A 25,523-nucleotide genomic window follows, 5' to 3' on the forward strand; every position below is an offset into this window, starting at 1 on the left:
GTCTACCACATTGAAGTTATCACAACCTTCTTGTTGTGAGTGTAGAGATTTTGGTTAGATTTAGTACCTGCATGTAACATTAATTAGAAGCTAATTTTGTAGGGCAGCTAGGTGGTGCACTGGATAGAGCACCAGCCATGGAGTCAGGAGTACCTGAGTTCAAATCTGGCCTCAGATACTTAACACTTACTAGCTGTGTGAACCTGGGCAAGTCACTTAACCCCAATTGCCTCACTAAAAAAAAAAAAATAAAAGCTAATTTTGTTTTACATGAAATGTTTCCAGTTACTGTGTCTGCAATATTTAAAACCTGGTAGAAATTTACTTAGGTCATGGGATCTCTGTTTTGAAAAAAGAAGACAAAATTATGTTAATTGACATTGCAAAAAAAGTAAATAAAAGTCATCCATCAAATAGCATGACCTGTGGTTCAGTTGAAAAATATTTGTGCTACGCAGGGTACCATATACTTTTTTTTTTTAAGTGAGGCAGTTGGGGTTAAGTGACTTGCCCAGGGTCACACAGCTATTAAGTGTCAAGTGTCTGAGGCCGGATTTGAACTCAGGTACTCCTGAATCCAGGGCCAGTTCTTTATCCACTGTGCCACCTAGCTCCCCATACCATATACTCTTAATACCTGCTGCCAGGAATGCTGAGGCTGGCAGATCTTTTGAGCTTGGGAGTTCAGAGTTGCAGTGAGATAGATCTATAAGGTTTTCATTCTAATTCCCATTTTAATATGATGACCTCCTAGTAACAAAAGGCCACTAGTGTGCCTAAAGAGGGGCAAAGCAGCCCAGGATAGAAATGAAGCCTGTCAAATTTCCTGTGCCCAGGCCCTTGAGTGGCTTCTACACTTCCAACCTGGCAAAGACACAGAGAATCCGTTTCATAAAAAAGAAAAAGAGGAAAGAAAAGTCAGATTTTTTTGTTGTATTTCAGCTTTAAGTTTATTCTTTTTGAAGTATAAAGAAACTCAAAACAGAATTTCACAGTTAGGAAACATGATATTTTGCATATGTGTTTTTATTCCTCACAATAATTTTATGGGACAAACAAAATGATCATTTCTATTTTATAGAAAAATAGAAATTGAAGGAGAAAGTAACTTATGATCATTTCTCAAGTTTTTGGATAATAAAGTAATAGCCCTGGAATTCAATCCAAGTTATTTTGACTACAAGTCCAATACTATAAAGACCATAGAACCAGGATTTGAATGCAAAATTTGAACAGTGATTCTACCACTTACTGGAAGCCTCATAGTGGGGAAGTCATTATTTTCTGTCTCTCTCCTTGCCTTTAAAAATTAGAAGTAAGTCTATATCTCTGTCATCTGCTTTCATTTACAGTGAAAAAAGCAATCAAAAGAAAGTTGTTGACCAAATGGAAAAGCATGTACAATAGCCCACTGAAGGAAATAATTCCTTAAAAATTAGAATTGAGTAAGTAGAAGCTAATGAATGACTCTATGAGACATAAAGAAACCATAAAGAAAAGTCAAAAGAATGGGAAAAAAAAGAAGAAAATGTGAACTACCTCACTGGAAAAAAAAAACACATACTTACCTGGAAAATCGATTGAAGAGAAATAATTTAAAAATTATTAAACTACCTAAAGGTCATAATTAAAAGAGAGGAGGGGCTGGAAATATGTAGCATGTATAATGCTACCTATACTATCAGACTTTATGAATATATGCTTATTTTGTTGTAATTTTGTATTCTTTATTAACAATGTCTAGTTTTCTGTGAATGGTTGGGTAGAGTGCATTGGGAGTTGTAGATGATACAAAAACAAAAAATATAAAAAAAACTGGTACATCCCTGACTGATATGGTATTTAGGAAACTAATCATACATCTATGATTGAGACTAAATGACTTCAGTATTAAACATTGGGTAATTTTTAAAGTCTCTGAGTTGCCCTGTTGGAGAATGAAAACTGGAATGGGAGTATCGTGTACCAAGTCCTGGAGACAGCTTTTCATAAGATGATCATGAATTTCCTACTTTAACATGAAGACCATTGGATTTTCTTTTCCCAATTAAACCTTGGAGATATTGTCAGTTGCCTTATATGGGGTTGAAGAACCAGTTGCCTTATTTCTGGAGGATGCATTTCTCTCACTCTTTGGTGGTAGTGGTGGGGAACTATCCTCTCTAGTGATTTCTTATGGCCAATTTCTTCCATACTTGAGTGTTTCCATGTAGACTTCCTTATAAAGTGCCAAATAAATTGACATTCTTTTCACCATTAACTACCTCATAAAATTCTTCTGAAAATCCCCTTTCAAATGTCAAGGTAGATGGAAAATTGGAGTTGGAGTCAAAGGATTTGATTTTGAATCCCACCAAGGAAAAAATAGTTTTAGTCTCCCCTTTACTACAATGTAGGTCATAACTGTATTATATATTCTAAAGAAACTGCATGACATGATATTACATCCAGGGTCCCTGTTTTGTGTAAGCTTTCCTCAATGTTTATAATATATTCCTTCTTCACTCACACTTAATAGAATCCCTAGTTAATCTCTAAATTCAGTTCAAGTGCCATTCTACAAAAAGACTATTCCAATCTACCCAGTTACTAGTCTTCCCCTCTTACTCCCCTTCCCAAGGGAATTATACAATGACATTGCATCTATTTTAGGGGTTCTAAAACTGTTATTGTTTTGATAATATACCACTTTGATATTTTGATGGTCTATGGAACTCTCCTTATGATAATGTTTTAATGCATAAATTAAATAAATAAAATTCATAGTATTACAAACGAAACCAGTTGTGTGTGCTTGACAGTTTAAACCTCTGATTTATTGAGCATGTATGTATTTAATGTCCCATGTACCTGCTCTTTCCCCTCATTATACTATAACCTCCTTGAGGACAAGTATTACTTGTTTTGTGTGTGTGTGTAACCAACACCTTAGTAAAATGGCTGCTACACAGTAGGAACTTACTAAATCTTAAATAAATGGAAATTCCATCCATCTATGTAGATCAGCAACTGATCTGTAAATTACAAATGGATTTGGGTTATGCTAGTCACTTAGCCTGAAGCAGTGTGTAAGGACAACTTCTCAATTAGACCCTCTGGGATGTGCTCATGGAGGAGGACTTGAAGGAGAAGCAGACCAGGCTGATCTCTAGGCTAGATAGGCCTTTTCTTAACTTTTTGAGCTAGGTATTCTCTTTTTATTATTCCTTGGTATTATTTAATAAATGCTTAATGCCCACAACTGGTGCTAAAGCTTCCACCTAATTTTCTCTACACTTGGGACAGAAATAAGGCAACCACATATAATTTTACTTGCCACACTCTTAAAGAACTGCTTGGGGTTCTCAGTGATTTGGTGATTTGCCCAAGGTCATACAGGTAGTACACACCAGAGACCAGATCTGAACCTATGTTTTCCCAAAGACAAAGTCCAGAATTATAGCTGCTATGTTCCATTGCCTTTCAATACATTGTCTAAATGTAGATTATTTCAGGGAAATTAGCTTAGAAACTATAAAGTTACTTTGTCTTAGAAAATATTAAATTAGACTCTCAAAACTACTAGGTAGGTTAAAAAATAAATGTGTAATGAGTACAGGAGATAAAATATAATAGGAAATGATTAAGTATTAAATAATAATTTTTCAAATTCTATAACATCATTTTTTTTGGCATCAAAATTTCCAGTGCAAGATTAATTCCTCTGGGAAATAATAAGTATAAGGTGATATATTTAATTTAAATCTAAACTGATAGTATAATATGTCTAAAAATTTGTAGTTCCATTTTTTAAAAATAAGTTTTCTCACTCTGTAGATAAAACCTTCCACTCCCTGTTAGATTGTTGTGCTCCTTCCCCTAAATTTGTCACCTATTTACCAGCATTCTTGTAATGAGCCTCTCAGAATTCAGCTTTCTTTGAATAACAGGAATTTTGTTCATTGCCATATCCCTAATTGTTTCAACTTGCTAAGAACTATCAGAGATTGGCTCCATTGGCATGACCTTTGAGAATCCTTGCTTCTTTCCATACCAAAAGATGAGTATCAAACAAGGACATTACAGAGGAAATTGAGGATTATGACTTGAAATAAATTACTATCAATTTCTATCCTTTTTCACTAACTCAATTGAGTCAATCATCATTTACAGGTAAAAGTAAGCATAGCATTTGAAATCATAAGAGTGTAGTGGGTGTTTTGTTGTTCCTGTAGTAGTTTAAGGCAGATTTGATATTCTTTGAGTAAGCATGTGTATTTTTATAATTGAATGAATCAAATGATTCTGATCTAGAAACATTCATGGATGTAACAAGGGCACTTATTTTAAAAGGTGATGCATATAGGTTTTGGAAGTTAGAAGAATAATAAAATAAATTCACTGGAAATAAATGCATACAATAATTAGATACTACAACTAAGAATGGTCTTTTCCTCCCCTTGGTTTTAACTTTGTTAGTTAGCTCTCAGGCTAGTATATGGTTAGTTTGGTTGCTTTAAATTTGACAGTGATTAGTTTGTTTTTACTTAATGGGACAAAGTCATCAAGTTGCCTAAGTAAATAACAAGCCAAGCTTCACAGAGATGCTAGACTAAGTGTGGATGCCAGTGACTTTTCTGATATACCCATTTGGTTTTGAAAAAGTCAGTATTGTTATTTGTTTGTTTTTTTGTTATGCTTGTTATTTTTTAATAAAATATTTAAAGAAAGAAAAATAACTATATAATATATTTTACCTTGGTTGTTGATGAACCTTCATACAAGTTATGAAGATAACTTCCCAAAATTTGGTCATCATTATTTGTACCTATAAGTCCCCAAAATAGGATTATATGAATTTTTGAATAGGGAAAACAAAAATGGAGAGGGGGCAAAATATAGGAATAACATTAAACAGTATATTTAAGCATATATCATATAGATTTCCCTATTTTATTTCTAACCTATCAATTCAAAACTAGTCAAACTCCTAATCTTTGTTCACAAAAATTCCCCCCAAAAAAACAAAACTAAGAACTAAAATTCACAGAACACCTATAGGCAGACTCTTAAACAAGTTATATATAAAGATTAGCATGCTTTTTTAATGATAAAAAAGTTGAAGAAATTAGAAAATGGAAGAAGGCTTTTATTTAATTTGAAATGAACTGTTATTCATATTCATGGTGCATAAAACAAAGTATGTATGCTCTCAAGCCATTACTTAGAATTTATAGTAGTTACAAAGATACCCATTGCTATCTAAGTTTTCTCCTTTTCCAACTCCAAAACTTTTAAAAAATCTGATTCTTATTGAAAGAATTTTACCTCTAATAATTTTCATAAATTGGCATTCATATTGTTCTATCCCAGACTTATTTATACCTACTCATATTTTCTCTGGACAGGAAGATGCTATTTGTCTAATATGGATCATTGTAGTGTCATGTACATTTATGGTGCTATTTGGATAAATAAAATAATACTCAATTTATTATACATTTCATCACACTTTCTCCTAAAGTAAAATGAGCTTTTAGAATTAATGGTGCATTTAAAAACAAAGCTATAATAATTTATTATCATTTATGAAATCATTCATCATAAAATAAACGTGTTATATTACATATTTCATGACAATTTATTTTTACAAACTAAAAATCACTTCAATTATTATATTAAATATTCAAAACTGCAGCATATAATATTTAAACAATATTTTGCTAGCTATCAAAGTTTTGAACATTTTCTTTTACAAAAATGAATGAATTTATTTATAGTAGTTCCTTTTCTTTAAAAAAAAAACACAATTATTCCCTTAGTCATTTAGAGACCACCTTTGTGCAAACTTTATGAGTGGAGCCCTTTATTGTTTTATAGAGACAAATTTGGAGGAAAAACCCATGCCAATTTTCTACATGGCAGAAATAGGGGTCAGTTTCAGTCTATGAAGCAGCTATGGGGTCACTAATTATGTGAAGAACCAAAATTAGTATCTTCTAGCATGAAAAAAATTAGCCAGAAATGTAAGAATGTGAAGCAGGGAAAACTCACATTTTGGGAATCAGAAGAGGCGAATTGTCAAGAAGAAAACACCCCAAAAGTCAGTGTAACAATATTATACTACAAAGGGCAGTCTGGCCTAAGGGTGGTCTGAAGTCTTACCAAGAGAAAGTGGTCTTACTGGAAAGCTTGGAACAGTGCAAATGAATGTGTAGGGCAAGAGTGAACAGTCCTTCATATTATTGCCAATGGCAGGCCATATAAGATCATTTTAAATAGGTTTTTAGCCATTCTTCAATTTCTATTAGAGAGTGAAGTGAATATAGATTTGATGCAGCCAAATGTGGACTGAACCAGAGTAAAAGTAACAGGGAAAAAATAATAAATTAATTAATAACAAAAGAAATATATAATCTCTTGTGGGTTTTGTTTTGTTTTGTTTTAACATCAATAAATGGTTTTCAAGGATCCTTATGTAGGGTTTAGTGGCCCTTGTTTCTATTTAAGTTTGATACCATTGGTCAAGATTACACGTGTTTGAACATAAACTTTAATTGAGGTAGAAAGAGCAGAGGAGAAGAGAACTGGCCATCGTTTCTTATGAGTGAATCCTGACAGTAATTCTTCCTTTTGTCAATAAGCCTAGCCAGGAATTTTAGTGGTTAACAAAGGTTGCTAATACCCCCATTACTTTTGTAAGTCTAAAACAAACTCATGTAGACAATAGAGATACAGCTTATTGGCTACAGGGATAGAAATTCTGGTTTTTGCCATATGGGGGTATAGAGAGGGAGGAGAAGGAATTTGATCATTTGAGTAAAATCTAGAAAAAATAGAGAGGGCATACTTCTCTTTATGTGACATGAATAAAATGAGGTGACAGTGATAATCTCTAGAAGATTATTATGAAGATCATGTAAAATAATGATTGTAAGATGTTTTATAAACATTAGCTGCTATCATTTGAACCTACCATGCCGGCTAGTTTTTTTCTCCTATATGTCTCTTTTCTTTCTTGACTAAACTTCATGAAAATTCATTTAACACTTCATGAACTAATTGTGTTTTCCCCAAAGCTCTGTTCTGGGCCCTTTCCTCAGCTTCTATGAATAAAATTCTCATTCCTATTCAGATGATTCTTATATCTCTTTATCTAGCCCTAGCCTCTCTCCTTACCTCATGTACTACATCTCCAACTTCTAACTAGACACCTCAAATTACATATTCTGTATACCTTAAGATAAAAAAAAGTTCAGAATTCTCTTCCTCCCTCCAGTACCTCTCCCAGGTATTGAGAAATCAAGTAATATATCAATAGTAAATGTGAAATAATAGAAAACATATTTACATAATAGCCATGTTAAAAAATACAACAACACACAGACAAATAAAGATAATGAAAAGAATTGTGCTTCAATGAACACTCAGTTCAAAAGATCTGTCCCTGGTGGTACACATTTTTCATCATAAGTCCTTCATAATTGTCTTGGATTATTTTATCAATCAGGAAACAAAGTCTTTCGCAGTTGATTATAATCACAATATTGTTACTATATACAATGTTCTCCTAGTTCTGCTCACTTTGTATCCTTTCATATAAGACTTTTCAGGTTTTTTAGATACCATCCTGCTTATCATTCTTTATAGAGCAAATAGTATTCCACCATAATCGTATATGAAAACTTGTCCAACCACTTCCCAAGTGACAGGCATCTACTCAATTTCCAATTCTTTGCAATAATAAAAAAAGTCGCTATAAATTTTTTTATACATAGAGGTCCTTTCCCTTTTCCTTTTTTCATATCTTTGTGATACAGAACAGTATACTGTTCATTCAGGAAGTCTTTGCCTCTTCAGATGAGAATCCCTTTTTAGTGAACTCAATGCACCTTAGTCCAAATTCCATTTTTTGGCCAGTCTTTGGATTCCAGCTACTACAATTTCCAAGTCGTAACATTTTTAGCATTGTAGCATCTTTTAATTAAACCCCCTACTCTTTTCTGACATTACCTTATCTCCTCAACTATTACAGTAGCCTGCTTGTTGTAATCCCTGTTTCAAATCTTTCCTTCATCCCAATCTACCATCTACTCAGCTGTCACATTGATCTCAAAACCAATGTCTGACCATGTCACCCCCTGCCATTCAATTAATCCTGGTAAGTCCCTATTACCATTAGGATTAAATATAAAATCTTTGGTTTAGGGTTTTTGGTTTGGGTTTTTTTTTTGTTTTGTTTTGTTTTTAGTGAGGCAATTAGGGTTAAGTGACTTGCCCAGGGTCATACAGCTAGTAAGTGTTAAGTGTCTGAGGCCGGATTTAAACTCAGGTACTCCTGACTCCAGGGCCGGTGCTCTATCCAATGTGCCACCTAGCTGCCCCTTTGGTTTAGTTTTAAAAGCCCTTCATAAACTTTTTAATTTTTCAGTCTTCTTGTATGTTACTCCTCTAATATTTCCTGAGATCCAATGACTCTGGACTCTATACTGTTGCTGGCACAAAGCACTATGTCTCCTGACTCTTAGGATTTTCAATGGCCTCCTTCATGTCTGAAACTCTGTCCTTCTTTGTGTGTCTTCTGGCTTCCCTAGATCTCACAAAGCTTGAGCTAAAGCCCCACCTTCACTCTGAGATTTTCTCCAATTTATCCTGTATATAGCTTGTTTGGGCAGATTAGTTTGTATGTTGTCTAACCCATTTCATTGGAAACTCCTTGTTTTGGTTTTAGCTTTTGTTTTCCTTTCCTTTACATCTTCAGTACTTTGCAAGGTCTCTTTTACATAGTAGGTGCTTAAATGGTTCTTGAGTTGATTTGGCTTGCTTTCATTTCCTTTTCAATCTCTTCAAAAACCTCTGCAATCTAATCTGTGATCTCATTATTTAGCTTCTCTTCCCAACATTTACCAATGCTTTTTGGGGGCATGGGGGGTGGGCATCAGGGCAAAGAGGGTTAAGTGACTTGCCCAGGGACACACAGCTAGTAAGTGTTAAGTGTCTGAGGCCGGATTTGAACTCAGGTACTCCTGAATCCAGGGCCAGTGCTTTATCTACTGTACCTACTAGCTGCTGCCAACAATGCTTTCCTAAACTGCCAAATCTAATGGACTTTTCTCCATCTATATCCTCTATGACCTCGATGAAGCTTTATCACTCTTTATCAACAGCTCCAAGATAGAAATGTTTTCATGATACTTCTTTTACTCTCCCCTTAATCTTTTACATAAAAAAACAAAACAAAACAAAACAAAAAAAGCTTCTTTTCTCAGTCTTCTTGGAGGATCCTTCATCCATGTCACAACCATTACCTGTGAGTGTCTTTCAATGTCCATATGTGCTGGGACCTAATTTCTTTTTACTGTCTCACTTGATGATGTTCTCAGTTCCTCTTGGTTCAGTTATCATCCTGTGCAGATGACTCCCAGATACATAGCCTTAGTCTCTGTGCTGAGTTATAGTCACTTTCCTCTAGTGGACACATCACATGTAACATTTAAAACAGAACTCCTTAACTTTCTTCCCAAATCCTCACTTCTTTTAAACTTCCATATTACCAACAAGGATACAAGTATCTTACCACTCACTGAATCTTCATTCTCACTGACCCTCCAGATCCATTGTTTTGCAATATCTTTTCATTTCTCATTTTGCAACATCTTTTACCTATATGCCCTTTGATCTGGCACAAAGAATGTTGGCTTTGGAGTAAGGAAGACAACAGTTCATATTTGGCCTTAGATAATTACTAGCTATGTGATCCTTGGTAAGTCACTCTATCTTTGACTGCTTTAGTTTCCCTGTCTGTAAATTGGAGATAATAATAGTACCTACCTCCCAAAGATGGTATAAGGATAAAATGAGTTATTTGTAAAGTACTTTGCAAAACTAAAATCACTACATAAATCCTAGTTGTTGTTCTCACTGGCATTAATCTAGTTCTGGAATATTAGGCTCTCTTACCTGGACTATTGCATTAACATTCTGGTTAGTTTTTCTGCTCCATATTTCTTTCCAATCAAATCCCCCATCCATTCAGCTCACAACATGTTTTTGTTTTGTTTTGTTTTTTAAATTATAGGTCTGATCATCTTCCCCTCCGCAATGTAGCCCATTATATCCCTGTTTGGCATTTAAAGTTCTTTATAAATTGATCTCTTCCTACTCTTAGAATTCCCATCCCTCCATATTCACTATAATCCATCTATACTGTCCTACATGATGTTCCTAAACAAGATATTCTGTTGGTCACCTTTATACTTTTGAACAGGATATCCTCCCTGCCTAGAATGCTCTACTCACTCTTCTATGGCCCAGAATTTACTTGGTTTCTTCAAGACTTATTTCAAATCTTATCTTCTTGAAAAGGTGTTTTCTGGTCCCTTTAGCATCTTGAGCCTTCTTTCTGATATTACTTTCCATCTACTTAGTATATGGGGCAGCTAGCTGGCATAATTGATAGAATACTAGGTCTGGAGTCAGGAACACTTATCTTGCTGATTTCAAATCTGGCCTGGGATACTTACTAGCTTTGTACTTTCAAGTCACTGACCCTGTTTACCTAACTTTCCCCACTTGTAAACTAGCCGGGGGAGGAAATGGCAAACCACTGTTGGGTCACAGAGTCAGAAATGATGGAAACAACTGAAAGACAACTTTGTAAATGTTTAGTATCTTTTAATATTGTCTACCTCATCAGAATGTCAAGACCTTAGGTAGGTACTGTTTTTTTGTTTTTTTCTTTCTTTTTTATTACTAGGGTTTAAGCACCCTGTCTGATACATAGTAACTGCTTACTAAAGCTTTATTTATTTTATGACTTCTTTAATTTAGAGGGCAATTGGAAAAAAAAAATGTTACCAAAATTAACTGCAAAGGATTTGTAGTTTGCTTCTCCTTTTTTTTCACAATTTCAGGTCATGATTTTCTGTCATTTTTAAAATTTGCTTGGGATTAATGATGTTTGGAATTCATGAAAGCCAATATAGTAAAGCTTATTTACGTGTGATTATACAAACTAATACTTTTATTGGGAAAATTTCTGCTTGACATTTTGTGTTTTGACTGGCATTTGCTAGTTGCCAGCTGTCATCAAAAAGGACTGCAACACATGCCGTGAGCAGCATATGCCTTTTTGGGTGCTGAATAGCGTTTTCATACAAAAAATCAAATGATCCATAACATATTATGCTGTCATTTGAAAACAGTATCAGAAATGAAACATTTTTCCATGCCTGTAATACATTTTGTTCCCCAAGGCTCAATCTAGCATTTCCTCACTACTTTTGAAAATGTAATGAGGAGAAGATTTATTCCATTAATTGCCACAGCAGTTATTGATGTCAGAATACTAATGATGTTCAAAATGTATCGATTATAAGAAATTGACGTAAAAATTTTGTATGTATGAAACTTTTCATATATATGATTTATGTATTTCATGCATATGTCTGCATGTACACACATATAAAAATATTTATGCATATATACTCTATGTGTAGGTATATATACATGCACATACATCACCTACTCATGTGCATTTACACATGCAAGCATACAGAATACACACAAAATCTGCACAATACACATGAACATGCATTGCACATTCATGTGCACAGACATGCACATGTGCCTGTGTATGCATACATACCTACATAGTGCATACATACATACATATGTAGATGCATGCATAATTTGCTTTTGATGACCTTATTGGTGCTGAACTTCCTACTTTTACAGAATACCTCATTGATTATTTAGGGCCAACACAGATAAGTTACTATTATCTTTCAGGAAATGTAAATGATATCTTAAAGCTGACCATTTCATTCTGAGCTTTAGGGATCATGTTATGGATTGGTAAAAGATTTATCCTTCATCTTTAAAATAGTGTTTCAAAATATATATTGTAGAATGACAAGTGAAATGTTCTGTACCATACTATATGTAAACTAATGCAGCTCTATTAGATAGAGAAAAAAGTTATTTTGCATTATTGCATTTTGCATTATTCTTTGAAAGCTTAATATATACAGAATTACCATTTCTAAACTTGTTTATCTTAAAAGGCTCTTGAAGATTAATTGCATATTTATAATTGAATTCAACAATTAGCTATTAATCACCTACTCTCTGATGAGATAAATTTGTTACTGGAGATAGAATGTCCAGTTAAGACATAGTCCTTTCCTTCATGGAGCTTCCTGTTTAGTAAGATGATTTGGTACTTACACTGATAAGTTTAATACATAATCAGATAAATAAGGTACGTGAAGTTCACATGAGATCTAAGGGTCTTTGTCAACTTCGACTGTTTGGAAAAGAATAAGAAAGGAGGGAGTGCTCAAACTGGTAATTTATAGGAACAAACAGCTATAGCCAATAGATCAGATTAATCCAGCAGATTAATCCAACCCTTCATTTTATAACTGAAGCAATAGAGAAGAGAATTTAAGTGGCTTATAAAAATCTCTTATATATGAGGATATCTATGTTCATACATGCATACATTTATATGAGTGTGTCACAGGTAGAATTTTAAATCAAGTTCTCTTATTCTAGAGCCATTTTTTTTCATTGTATCATTCTGTCTCTGGGAGGGATAAATAGAAATTAAAAATCCCCAAATATTCTGATCATAGGATAGGGTATAAGGAAAGGCCTAAAGGAAGAAAAACAGAGGGTGTATTTGGAGAACAAGGAATATTCAATTTGGCTTGAGCATAAAAGACAAAGAAATTATACTGGAAATAAAATCTGGAAATACAAAGAAAATTATAGAAAGAAATAAATCTCAAAAGTTAAAGTGACACTAGGTTACAGAGGACCTGTAAAGTTGTGTGGAAATGTCATGCATATAATTTAACCTGGTGGTGTTGTGAAAGATGGATTTGAAGAGAGACAGAGCTGAAAAAGTAAGATTCATTAGGAAGCTCTTGCTATAGTCCAAATTGGTGCTATAAGGCTCAATAAATTGGGAGGAATGCATGAGAAAAAGCAATTTATTGAATAGAACCTCAAGCTCACATTATCAAAAGATGATCTTAGTATCTTCCCTTGAAAACTCATACCTCCTCCAAATTTCATTCTCCATTGAGAGTAATGCTATCCTCCCATTTATCCAGATTTTTAAACTCTGCTTATTTTTATTCATCATTCTCGCCTTGTATTTCACCTCCACTCCTACCAATGCTTTTAGTCAGTTACTCTGCCCTGTCATCTTTACTTCTCTAGCATTTCTCATATCTACTTCCCCTTTTTTTTTTCAATTGTCTGTTCAGGTACTGATTACCTATATCCTGCCCTTTTGAATGAACTTCCAATTGATCATCAGTCTCTGCCAGCAGTTGCCCTCCTTTCCAGTTAATCTTTCTCAGATCTATCAAAATAATATTCCTGAGGTTATTCCTATCTCATGATATCAATTCTTGGCTAAAAATATTTGATGCCTCTGTCTCCACTAGGACAAAATACAAATTCATTATTCAGACAATTAAAACCCTCCAAAATCCCTTTCCAGTTTAATATATATATATATATATATATATATATATATATATATATATATATATATATATATATATATATATATATATATATATATATATATACCCTTTTTATCCTGTAGGGTTTGGCAAAACTAGACTATTTGCCATTACCAAAACATGACATGGCAATCCCCACTTCAATAAATTCATCATTCTCTGTACCTGAAATCCAATCCATCTTCACCTTTACTTTCAGCTCAGGTGTCAATTGTTTCAGGAATCCTTCTCTGGTCCTGAATGTTTCTAACCTTAAATCATGATATAAATGTCAAAAATTACGATCAGCAACATCACAAAAACCTTCAGTAGCTTCATAAAAACTATAGCTGAAATTATTTTTCCTTTTTTTCAAATATTTTGTTTTTATCTCTCCTTTATAGTCTTCACTCTCTACCCCTTTTTTTCTCTCTGAACACTTCATTTGGTATTCATTCTTATAGAATATAAGCCCCCCAATGTCAAGAAATGTTTCATGTTTTTCTTTTACATTTTTAAATTTTTATATCCATTGATTAATACAAGTGTCATGTATATCATAGGTGCTGAATATATGTTTGCTGGATAGAAGTGTACAGAACAGTACAGTTTGAATAAAGCAAGGATCTGAATAAGAAAGGCCAGATGAGTTTCTGACAGAAATAGTAGTCAGATTGAGGTTCATTTGGAAAAGTAATGGGTTTGGTTTTATATATGTTGACTACATGGTTTCTGGGAGGCATTCAAATGTTATTTATGTGGTAGCCAGAGTACAAATCAGTACTCACAAGATATTCCTAGATGGAGATAATATTTGGGAATCATTAGTGTATCTGCGATGTTGATGCTATGGGAATCATAGTTATAGTTTAGTCCCAACTTAGATACCAACTCAGTATTTGAACTTGGGAAGAAGTTTCTTTAACTCTCTGTACTCTCTGTATTTCTTTATATACAAAATTAAGGGTTAGTGACCTCATAGGTCCAAAATATTTCTATTTCCTAAAAAGAACCAAAATTTCTTTTTGGCATATTTCAGTTAGTCCTATTGGAAATAGCTCATTTTCCTGTGGAATCTTCCTTTAGATCTTCTCTTCTAAGACACTACCTATAAAACTTGCATTTTCTAAAATGTGGAAATGATATTTATAAATCCACACTGTGAAGTTTTAGAATAATAGAATCATGGTTTTAGAGTTTAGAGAGACATGAGATTATCTAGTACAATTCCCTCATTTTGGAACTGAAGAAACCACAATACAGGAAAAATAAATAACTTGACCAGGTTCACATAGGTAATAAGAAGAAAAGTCAACTTAAACTAAATAATTTCTAAACTTCTTTCTAATTCTCATTCTTCTGATTAATGACATATTTGAGTGTCTGAGGCCGGATTTGAACTCAGGTACTCCTGACTCCAGGGCCGGTGCTCTATCCACTGCATCACCTAGCTGCCCCTGTAATGTAGTTTAAAAGTGCTTATTTAGCCTTTTTTTAACACCTCAGACAGATGGAACCCACTGCCTCCTGAAGTAGCCCATTTCACTTTGGAGGAAACAGTTATTAGGAAGGTTTTACCTAAATTAAACCTATTTTTTCCTCTTTACTATATCTACCACTTGTTTTTAGTTCTGGGCTCAAAAAACAAAAACTAATCACATTCCTCTTTCATGTAGCAAATAGAACCATTCCTAATTCCTATTTTCTAGGCCAACCATTCCTATTTATATCAACTGATGCTCTATGGCATGATCTCAAGATATCTCATCATCTTGTTTGCCCTTCTACATGTGCTTTTATTCACCTATTTCCAAAATATGTTGCCTAGAAATAAACCCATTAATCCAAATGTGATTTGAGAATAACATTGAATAATAGGTTTACACATCTCCTTCAAAGTTTTGTATACTAAATATTTTTTTTCTTCTTAATACCACCAATAAAAATCACATTAGCTTTTTTGACTTTTGTATTTCCACTCTATTTTTCAATAAACCATAATGGCTTCCTATTACTTCTAGGAGCAAACATAACATCCTCCTTACAGCTTTTAAAACTCTTCATAACCTAGCCCCCTCCTTCTTTTCCAACCTTCTTATACTTTGCACTCCTCCTTGCTAACCCACAAAACTCCAACTCCTGAGTGTGAATTTTCACTGTCTGTCCCTCATGACTCAAATTTTCTTCCTTTTTATTCTGCTTTCTGGCTTCTCTTGTTTCCTTGCTATCTGAAATAAAAATATACCTTTGCAAGAAGACTCTTCTGGTCCTCCTTAACCTAATTGTCTTTCCTCTGAAATGTATATGCAAAAGTGTGTCTATGTATGTATGTATACATATATATTTATAATATATGTACATCTCTACATATATGTTTTAGGTATATATGTGTGTGTGTACATATATCTTACATATGTTTATGGGTGTACAAAATTGCTTTTTCTACTGGATTCCCTAGTATATTTGTAAGTTTCTTGAGGGCAGAGACTTTTTTTTTTTGTATACTCAGTGTTTAGCACACTGCCTGGTACATTGTACCTCTTTAGTGACTGCTTGCTGCCTTTATTTAACTTGACTATTATATGCTCACCTAATCAGAAAAGCTACTGTGTTGTGTTTTTTTTCCAGATAACTGCCTGTACCTCCCCCACCTATGTACTTTTATTTAAAGTTGATTTTTCACACCCTAGAATATGATGTTATATTTATCCTTGTTATAATCTTAATATATTTGACCTATTATCTAAACCTATAAAGATATAATTGAATTCTAATTCCTGACACTGGTTAACATCCCACATGATAATAATTATATGTTCCTGGCTTGTATCATGTAGAAATTTGATGAACATGACATCAATGTTTTATCCAGCTTTTGGATTAAAATATTCAATGGCATGTCAAAGTATAGATCCCTAGAGCAATTCACTGGAGACCTCCAAACTGACACTGTACCATTAATGACTACTATTTGGTCTGACTATTCAATCAGTTCTGAAATCACCTAATATTACTATCATCTTATCAACATTTCTTCATTTTCCCTCAAGAACAGCATAAGAGACTTTGACAAAGTATATGTATAAAAAATAGAAAACTCTTTCTATAGCATTTCCCCTAATTTATCAGTGTAGTAGTACTGTTGAAAAAGAAAATGCCATTAGTCTTTCCTGACCTTGTCTTGATGAATTCACACAGGTTCTTTATGGTCATATTTCCTTTTCTCACTATTCACTATTAATTTCACAATATAATCTAGAATTTTGCAAGGAATTGAAGGCAAATTCATTAACCTATAGCTTCTAGACAATGCTCTTACCTAAAGCAAACAAATGAAGAAAAACTGAGCAAGATTAAACTTTTCCTAACTTGAAGTTGTTCTTCCACTTTCTACAATCTTTTAAAGATCATTGACAGTGGTACAGCAATCATATTAGCCAGTTTGTTGAGTGCCGTTTGATGTTGTTTATCTTGGTAACTTGAACTCTTGTTAAGCTAAGTAAGATAGGCAAAAGCTCCTTACCATCTTCATACTTATTTGAGTTATCAATTTTCCATTAATCATTTTTATTTAAACTTTTTTGGTCCCAATCTCATACTCCTATTCTGTTCTTTCTTTGATAGTATATCATTGTCTCATTATATACATTATATATATATATATTATTGTCTCATTATATACATTATATATATATATATATATATATATATATATATATATATATATATATTCCTGAATAGGATATATGTATATATGTGTCTCTGTGTGTTCATAAATATATAAATTTGAATCCTGATTTATATGTATATATGTGTACACATATATACATACACACACATATATATATATAGTTTGAGCCTCTTTTTGCATCAATATTTTAGCTTTACCCCCTCCTTATTCATTCTTAGATTTCTTAATCAGTCACAGTTCTCTCTGAGTTTTAATTTCAGTGATATTTCAGTGATGTTTGTTTGTAAGACCTTATCAAATTATTGTATTGTTAATGAATGAAAAATCCTTTAAACATATACTATATGCTATATACTTGCCATACAACTAGGAAAAAAGATAATCTTTGGTCTCAAGTAGCATACACTCTAATAAAAAGAGAGAGAACATGTGGGAGAGGTCAGCTGCAGGGTAGATGAAAGGGCTGGAGGCCCTAAGAATAAAACTATTGGGCAGATGGGAAGATAATGGAATTTATATGATCCAATGGAGCATTTGTGCCTTCGTGAGTGGCTCCTTCTATTTAAAATGTCAAGCATGAGCCGAAAATTCAGTGTGAACAAGAGATTCCAAGTTTCTTCTTACAGAGTTGGAAAACAATGGGTCTGTGGTTTTCTAGGGCGAGGGAAAATAGTGGGCATATAGGTAAGAATGCTGATTTGGGGCCATGGAGCAGGGAAAGGGATAAGGATCCTGTTTGGTGTTAACTTCAGCTAGTGCCATCTAGGAACCCACAGGTAAGATATGAAATGATCTGAAGAAGTGAAAGGGAAAAGGGAGGGTGCCGCTTTATTTAATTTATAAACTGCATCGTTGATTTCTCAGGGTGGCTTGTGAATTGGAGAAAATGGCAATGGGGTCCTACTAAGTGATGCTTTCAGCCTTCTTATTATATATTCATACTATTTATGGCCATACTATGTATGGCTATTTGAATTCTAAGTTTATTAGTGAGTTTTCTGTGTATATAGATTTTCATTGTATAGAAACAACTCTTCCCCTTTTGGTTTAAGTTTATTTCTCTTTTTTTCTTATTTTCATTCATGAAAAATTTTCAGCCTTCCCAGGCCTAGCTTCTATTACATATTTTCCACATAAGGGTTCCTATTTATCCTTTTTCGGAATCCATATAAAATTTGTTGTTGTTGTTCAGGTACATCTGAGTCTTGAGGACCCCATTTGGGGTTTTCTTGGCAAAGATACTGAAGTGGTTTGTAATTTCATTCTCCAACTCATTTTACAGATGAAGAAGTTAGTGTCTGAGGCCTGTTTTAAACTCAGAAAGATGGGTCTTCTTGACTCCAGGCCTGATTCTCTATTCACTGTTCCACCTAGCTCTCCTAACATCTAGGTTGTATGTTACACTATATTCTGTTGTTCTTGCAATCATAAATTCTAATAGAGTGATATCTTCCTATCATTCCTCATGATTTCTAATCTAGAATCATTTTAGTTAATGAGAATAAGACTCAAAAAGGTCCTTTTCAATTCATTTACCTCATTTAAGGAAGAAATTGTCATTGAAACAAATCAATAAATTATTAGGAATAATTGTATAATAGGCTTAAATAATTTAAGCCCCTTTCCTACCATGCCATATCCCTATGCCAGAGTTTGAACATTCCCCCCAAGATTCCTCTAACAATGTGACCTATAGTATAGCTTGATCACAATATTGCTTCTGCTTGTGTCTTCATTGATCATTACCCAATATTTTCTACCTTGTATCCCATCCTCAGTCCTATTTTTTTCCCCTCATACCAGGGCACATGCCCCCAAAAGACTGATATGAGGAAGTAAAGAAATAAACATTTATCAGTACACACTAAGTGCCAGACCCTATGCTATGTGATTTAAAACTATTAACACCTTTTATCCTTTAAATAATGATAGAAGGTAGGTAGTATTATGATCCCTGTTTCTTAGTTGAGGAAACTGAGGCAGAGAGAAGTTGTCACTTCTCAGCTAGTAAATATGTAAAGCCGAATTTGAGTTCAGGTCTTCCTTATTCCAGGCAGTTAGCAGGTGCAGTAGATAAAGCTTCTGGCACAAAGAAAGACCACAGGTCAAATATGAACTTGGGTACTTATGAGCTGAATGACTCTGGGAAAATCAACTAATCTCTGATTTCCCTCAATTTCTTCAATTATAAAATTGAGATAATACAAATACTTACTTTCCAGGATTGTTGTATTAAATATGATAATATTTTTGTAAAGCATGGCCAGTTGGAATCCTGAGACTCTAGGGAACAGTCTGAATACAATTGTGAGCTAAGGATGTAGGCAGAAGTTAATATTGCATAACTCAGAATTTGTCCATAACTCTTTCAATATATATGTTGATTCTCACGAACTCTGACCTTCCTTATTTGGTGGTAAAATAAATCCCCAAAAGATTTGAACAAAATCTTGATGTAGGTATAATCCAATGGTAAGGCTTCTGGTGAGCCTTGGTCTCCATGATGTAAGGAAACTCCCAGTCTACAGCTATGGGCCTCTTAATAACTTTTAATATCTGAAGAAAGCCTGATATTTTGCCAGTAGGCTATATTCATCCAGTTCACTTTACTACCCATCTCAAGTGTCAGCTCTCTGCTACTGTGAGTCTCCATTCCCAAAGGCCACTCAAATAGACATGTTTAATTCTCACTTACTCAGGAGGAAGCTCCTACAGGGTGAATTTGAAGGCAAAAGTTGAGAAATTCACCTTGGAACTATTGTGATGTGCCTATTAGGGGTTAACGGCCATTAATCTAGAGGGCTGCCAAGGTGGAAATACATCAGAAAAAAACCAAACACTTTAGAAAGTGTCTAGTAAGAGACACCATTTCTCTGGAAGTGATTTTTTTGATGAAAAGAATTTTATATTTCATTAAAAAATAAGGTTTGGGGGCAGTTATGTGGCACAGTGGATATAGCACTGGCCCTGTAGTCAACAGGACCTGACTTCAAATCTGGCCTTAGACACTTAACACTTACTAGCTGTGTGACCCTGGGCAAGTCACTTAACCCCCATTGCCTAACCCCCCCAAAAAAGTTTGTATTTTTAAGGAAACTGATTAATACTCCCAAAATTTCATAGGTCATATATTTAAAATTAGATTTAATCTCAGAGACCATCTATTTAGACTTTCTAATTTTACAGATGAAGAAATTGTGGCCTGGGGAGGTTGTATGTGTGCAGTATTATCCAGGTAGTTGATCAGAAGCATAATTTGAACACAGGTTAACTGACTGGAGAGTAGTTTTCTTTCCATTACATCACAGTGAAATTCAAAGCTTACAAAACCAACTCATTTTGTATAATCAATAAATAAATAAAGTTATCTCCACACCATAAAAAAAGAAATAGGGAGCAGAGGTAAGTATCTGATAAAGAAATAAAGGGGGGAAAGTTACTATTTTTCCCTGAATTATCCAAACAATTGAAGCCAAATTTCTTTTTGGTCTGTATGATATAGCTAATTGCTTCAATTCTGCATTTCACCTTGTGAAAATTATCTTAGATAGACATTAGGAAAAGGCTCAAATGGGAGCAATAGCTTATCTACATAATTGAAAATCACTTGTCACAACCTCTGCTCTTACACATAAACCATGGCTACTTCAATGGAAATTATGCTAAAGGCGCTATTTTATGTTTACCCTTAATCAGGTTTTCCTTTGAATATACAAATTAGTGAAATTATAGGAGCAAAGTATTTTATTATGATTATCACTCAACAGTTATGACTTATCCATAGGTTCTCTTTGATCTTTCCCTGAATATTAAACACACACACACCACAGATAAACAAACCTTGGTCATCACTATCCAGAAGTGTGAATTCTAGGTTAAGACAGTACTTCAATATTTCAAGGAATTATATATGATGATCCTTTTATATCTTAGTAGGCAAACATTATGATTTTCTGTGAACAAGAATGATAAGCTTATTGTTAAACTTCAATTGTCTGGAGAAAGTCAGATCTCCTGAGAATAACAAACATGTACCTTGTCACCAGGACCATCCTAGAAACCTTTCCATTTTGGTTGGGTTTACAGAAGCTTGTACTCTGCTTTCAGAACCTTTGAGAAACCAGATTCACCTCCATGTACCAATGCAATGAGGCTTTGAAGTAGGACTAAGCAAAAGGGCAAAAATAAACAAACAAAAAGCAGGAACAAGAATAATGAATTAAAATATATAGATACTATAGATAGGTATTAAAGTCTTTTTAGGAACTGTGGTATAATATGAAAATAGCCTACTTCTATTTTATATCAAAATACATGCCCATTTACATGGAATATTACAACAGTGGATTTCAGGATATTAAGACCATCAGTGGTTACTCACATATTATGCTGCTACTGCTACTCCTACTACTCCTACTATTCCTACTACTGCTACTGCTGCTGCTACTCCTACTACTCCTACTGCTGCTACTGCTGCTGCTGCTGCTGCTACTACTACTACTACTACTAGTACTATTAATACTACTACTACTATTAGTAACTTCACCTTTGTGTACAAGAAAGAAAATCCTTATGAAAATTTAATTACATGTATTTTAAAGCTTATGTAATATATGTGTGTATGTATAGCTACAAGAATTTTAGAAAGAATGATTATAGAAACCTAGAGTTGGAAATACCCATTGAAGGCCATCTAGACTACTATGGCACTGAAAAAGAATCTCCTCTGAGATAAAATATTATTGAGACTTTGCTTGAAGACCATTAGTGACAGGAGAGGCACCACTTCTAGAGGATGGGCAATGCATATTGGGAAAGATCGAATTCTTAGAAAGTGCCTTTGCTTATATGAAACCTAAATCATTTTCTCTGCATCTTCTATCTGTTGCTCCTTAGGGTAAAACTGATTTTAAAGGACAAGTCAAATAGCTTTTTCAAAAGTATTCCTTTTGAATATATATACAATTATATTTTATCCCCAATGATGTCTTCTATTCTTTTCTCAATATTAAATGGACCATAAAAATATATACCTGACTTTGATGCTTTGATATGTCCATGTTGCTATAAGTCTGGGTAGTCTCTACAATGCCAAAAATTGCAATTCATTCACACCTTTTCATCCTATGGGACTCTTTCATTTTCCCTACAAATGTTCCAAAGGAATTCTAGTATAATGGTTGGGGCCTTCACTTAGAAGTGCTAACATAAAGCTGATGCCAATGGGACCTGACCAGTGAACACCGATTATTTCTCAGTTTCACATTATGGCTGGGTTATCCCCGTCTCATCATCTATTTTTCTGATCGTATCCCTTTTACCACTAACATTCTGAAGCTCCTTATTGATAATATGCTACTGCCTATTTAAATTTATCATTTGGCCCTTCATTATTCTTCAGGTAATCTCCAAAGTTGATTTTTAGAAGACACTAGATACATATATATATATGCTAAATATGGCTTTTCCCATAGACTGATTTATTAAGTTCTCAATCAGATATATCCCAAAACTTGACTGTTGACTTTTTGTTGCTGTTTTGGCTTCCCTCTCATTTTTTTTATCCTTTTTGTTTTGGCACACCAATATGAACAGGTGCCACTAAGTGTAAGCAGACATGTGGAGCCAGTGTGGTGGCAGGGCTGTCAGAGAAGATGGACTTCTCTGGGTTCTTCCTATAGAGCAGATGTCATAAGCAAAATTTTGCAAGAAACTAATCTTAAACCCAGTGTTACCTGGCACCTCTGCCTAGTGGCAAGGGTCCTACCAACTTGTGATTAGGCAACATGCCATTCAAACAGATGGGCATGGATGCAAGCAGCCAAGACAGAATTCATGTGGATAAAATAGATATTTCTAAGGACAGTCACCCTAGGTGAAAATATTCTAATGACTACTGCCTGAACTCCTGTGCCTGTGGGTGAGATAGATCATTTTTAATAACAAAAGCCAAATAACTTCTGAATCACAGTCATTTTCTTCACAAGAATAGATACCAAACACTCTTGAGTGCTTTAGATAATATTTTAATAAACTTATCTTGCTTCCTTAGTATGTTCTGATGTTCTGTGGAAATTTTTCCTAAGATGAAGCTATATGACTTAGACATTGGCGTTGTTGTTTTGTTTTGTTTTGCTTTGCTTTGTTTTAATATTTTGATGATTAAAACTGTTGAGTGTGAAGTGTCAATTCTTTACTTTCATCAAGGCAATGGTGATAGATTCATTTATTGGTCTATGATTAATTATTTGGCATCTCATCTGGACAAATTCATTTGTAATATCTGGTGGATTTGGCACAATTTGAGAACTAAAAACAATTATGAAATATAAATTGAAGAAATAAATGGACATTTTTTTAAAAAATAAGGAATAATGATTTGGTAGAGATAGATGGAGAATCACATGAAATCAACAAACAAAAAATAGAATTCACATAGTTGTAGAAAAGGCAAACATTTTTATTACTCCTTTTTAAATTGACAGAAGAAAGAGAGAATAGGAAAGAAAGAGACAGAGAAATAGGGAGAAACAGAAAGAGAGACAGACTGACAGAGAGGGAAATCAGGAAGAAACTTTCTATCCAGCTCATTTTCATCTTATTATGAATATATCTGTAAGGACATTTCTGCAAAATTATTTGAACTCTGCTGTTTATTTTTTGTCAACATTATGAATTACAGGAACAAAAAGAGACAAACTATGTTGGCTATCATAATCATTTGATTTTTATTTAAATTTATATGTTAAATGTTTATTTTAACTTCCATTAACAAGAATTTCACATATATTTATATATATATATAGGTATATATACACATATTATATATCAATTAGATTAGATAGATAGATGTTATTAGTTATGTAGTTATTTTGTAAGGTCACTGGATCATAATCTCATACTATATAACAGTGTATGATTTTATAGATAATTTTATATGCTAAAGTGCTATTTACTCTAATGTTGCTCATTTCTTCAAGAAATTAATATCTGCTTATGAAAGAGTGTAGGTTTGTTGTCTTTTTAGTGGTAGCTGACAGGAAATTTTAATTATTGGCATAAATGCTTGTCCTTTTATCTAATCACAAATATATGAGTACATACAATATATAAACATAAGAAAAGTAAGCATGAACAATAAAACCAACAACTTTATTAGGTCCCTATCAATAAAAATCATCACCTTGTGGCCCATCTTTTGATGAGCCCATCTGTGTTTACTAGGCTCTTCCTCAGACTTCAGTTATAGTCTGTCACAGAGCTTGTACTCAGAGCCTCTAGGTAGCACCTGAACAGAGGTCAAAATATTCTCCCCTAGAATTTGAGAAACTATGATCATTTCCAAAATCTAATAAAGTTTTGTAGCTAGACTTTTGTGGAGGACAGACAAATAAAAAATGTGATCGTTGAATCAAAGAGGTCAACAAAAGAGAGAAAGGAGCTTTTGGCATCTGTTGGATAGACTTGGTCTCAAACTTGAATGCCTTCTGAGAGGAGGATATCAAATATTTACCTCAGAGCCATATCTACCTTTAAATTACAAGATAAAAAAAATCTGCCAGTATTCTGGTACTGAAGCTGTTATTGTTTCAATAGAGACACTCAGAGTTGAGCATGAGCAGAAGATATATGGCAATAGGAGGCTCAGGCAGCTTCACATGATGAACTGACGTGGGTAACCTCATTTAAAGTGAGGTTTTAACAACACACTAAAGCACAAGGTCTTGAAATTTGGCAGCACTACACAAATGTAGGAAGCAATAATGACTGGTAGACAACCTGACAGGTAGCAATTAGGAATGAGCTGACTCTCGTCTCAACAACGGTATAGGAAAACCACTGTCTAAATGAATTCAAATGACCTTATTCTGTTCTGTTCACAAGTACTTAGCAGGAGAAAGGAGTATAAAGAGGACTAAAGCTGCTTTTAATAATGCAGGGCCAGCAGCAAGAACTTTCATGGTATATGTTGCCCTTCGTTGTTGTTTTTGTTCATTTGTTTCCGTTATGTTTGGTTCTATGTAACCCCATTTTGATTTTCTTGGCAAAGACACTGGAGTGGTTTGCCGTTTCCTTCTCCATTTATTTTATTGTTTAAAAAACTAAGAGAAATGGGGTTAAGTGACTTGGCCAGGGTCACACAACTAGTAAGTGTCTGAGGCCAGATATGAACTTTGAAGGATGATTTGTCCTGACTCTGGGTTTGGCATTCAATCCACTCCACTACTTAACTGCACGCAGATGTTGCCCTCTTGTGTCTTAAATTATTTCCAAGGTAGATGAGGTAGGATCCCAGAATAATGTTGTTTTACAGATATGATTATTGGCTAACT

This window comes from Dromiciops gliroides, chromosome 6 (assembly GCF_019393635.1).
Source record: "Dromiciops gliroides isolate mDroGli1 chromosome 6, mDroGli1.pri, whole genome shotgun sequence".
In the NCBI taxonomy this organism is placed as follows: Eukaryota; Metazoa; Chordata; class Mammalia; order Microbiotheria; family Microbiotheriidae; genus Dromiciops; species Dromiciops gliroides.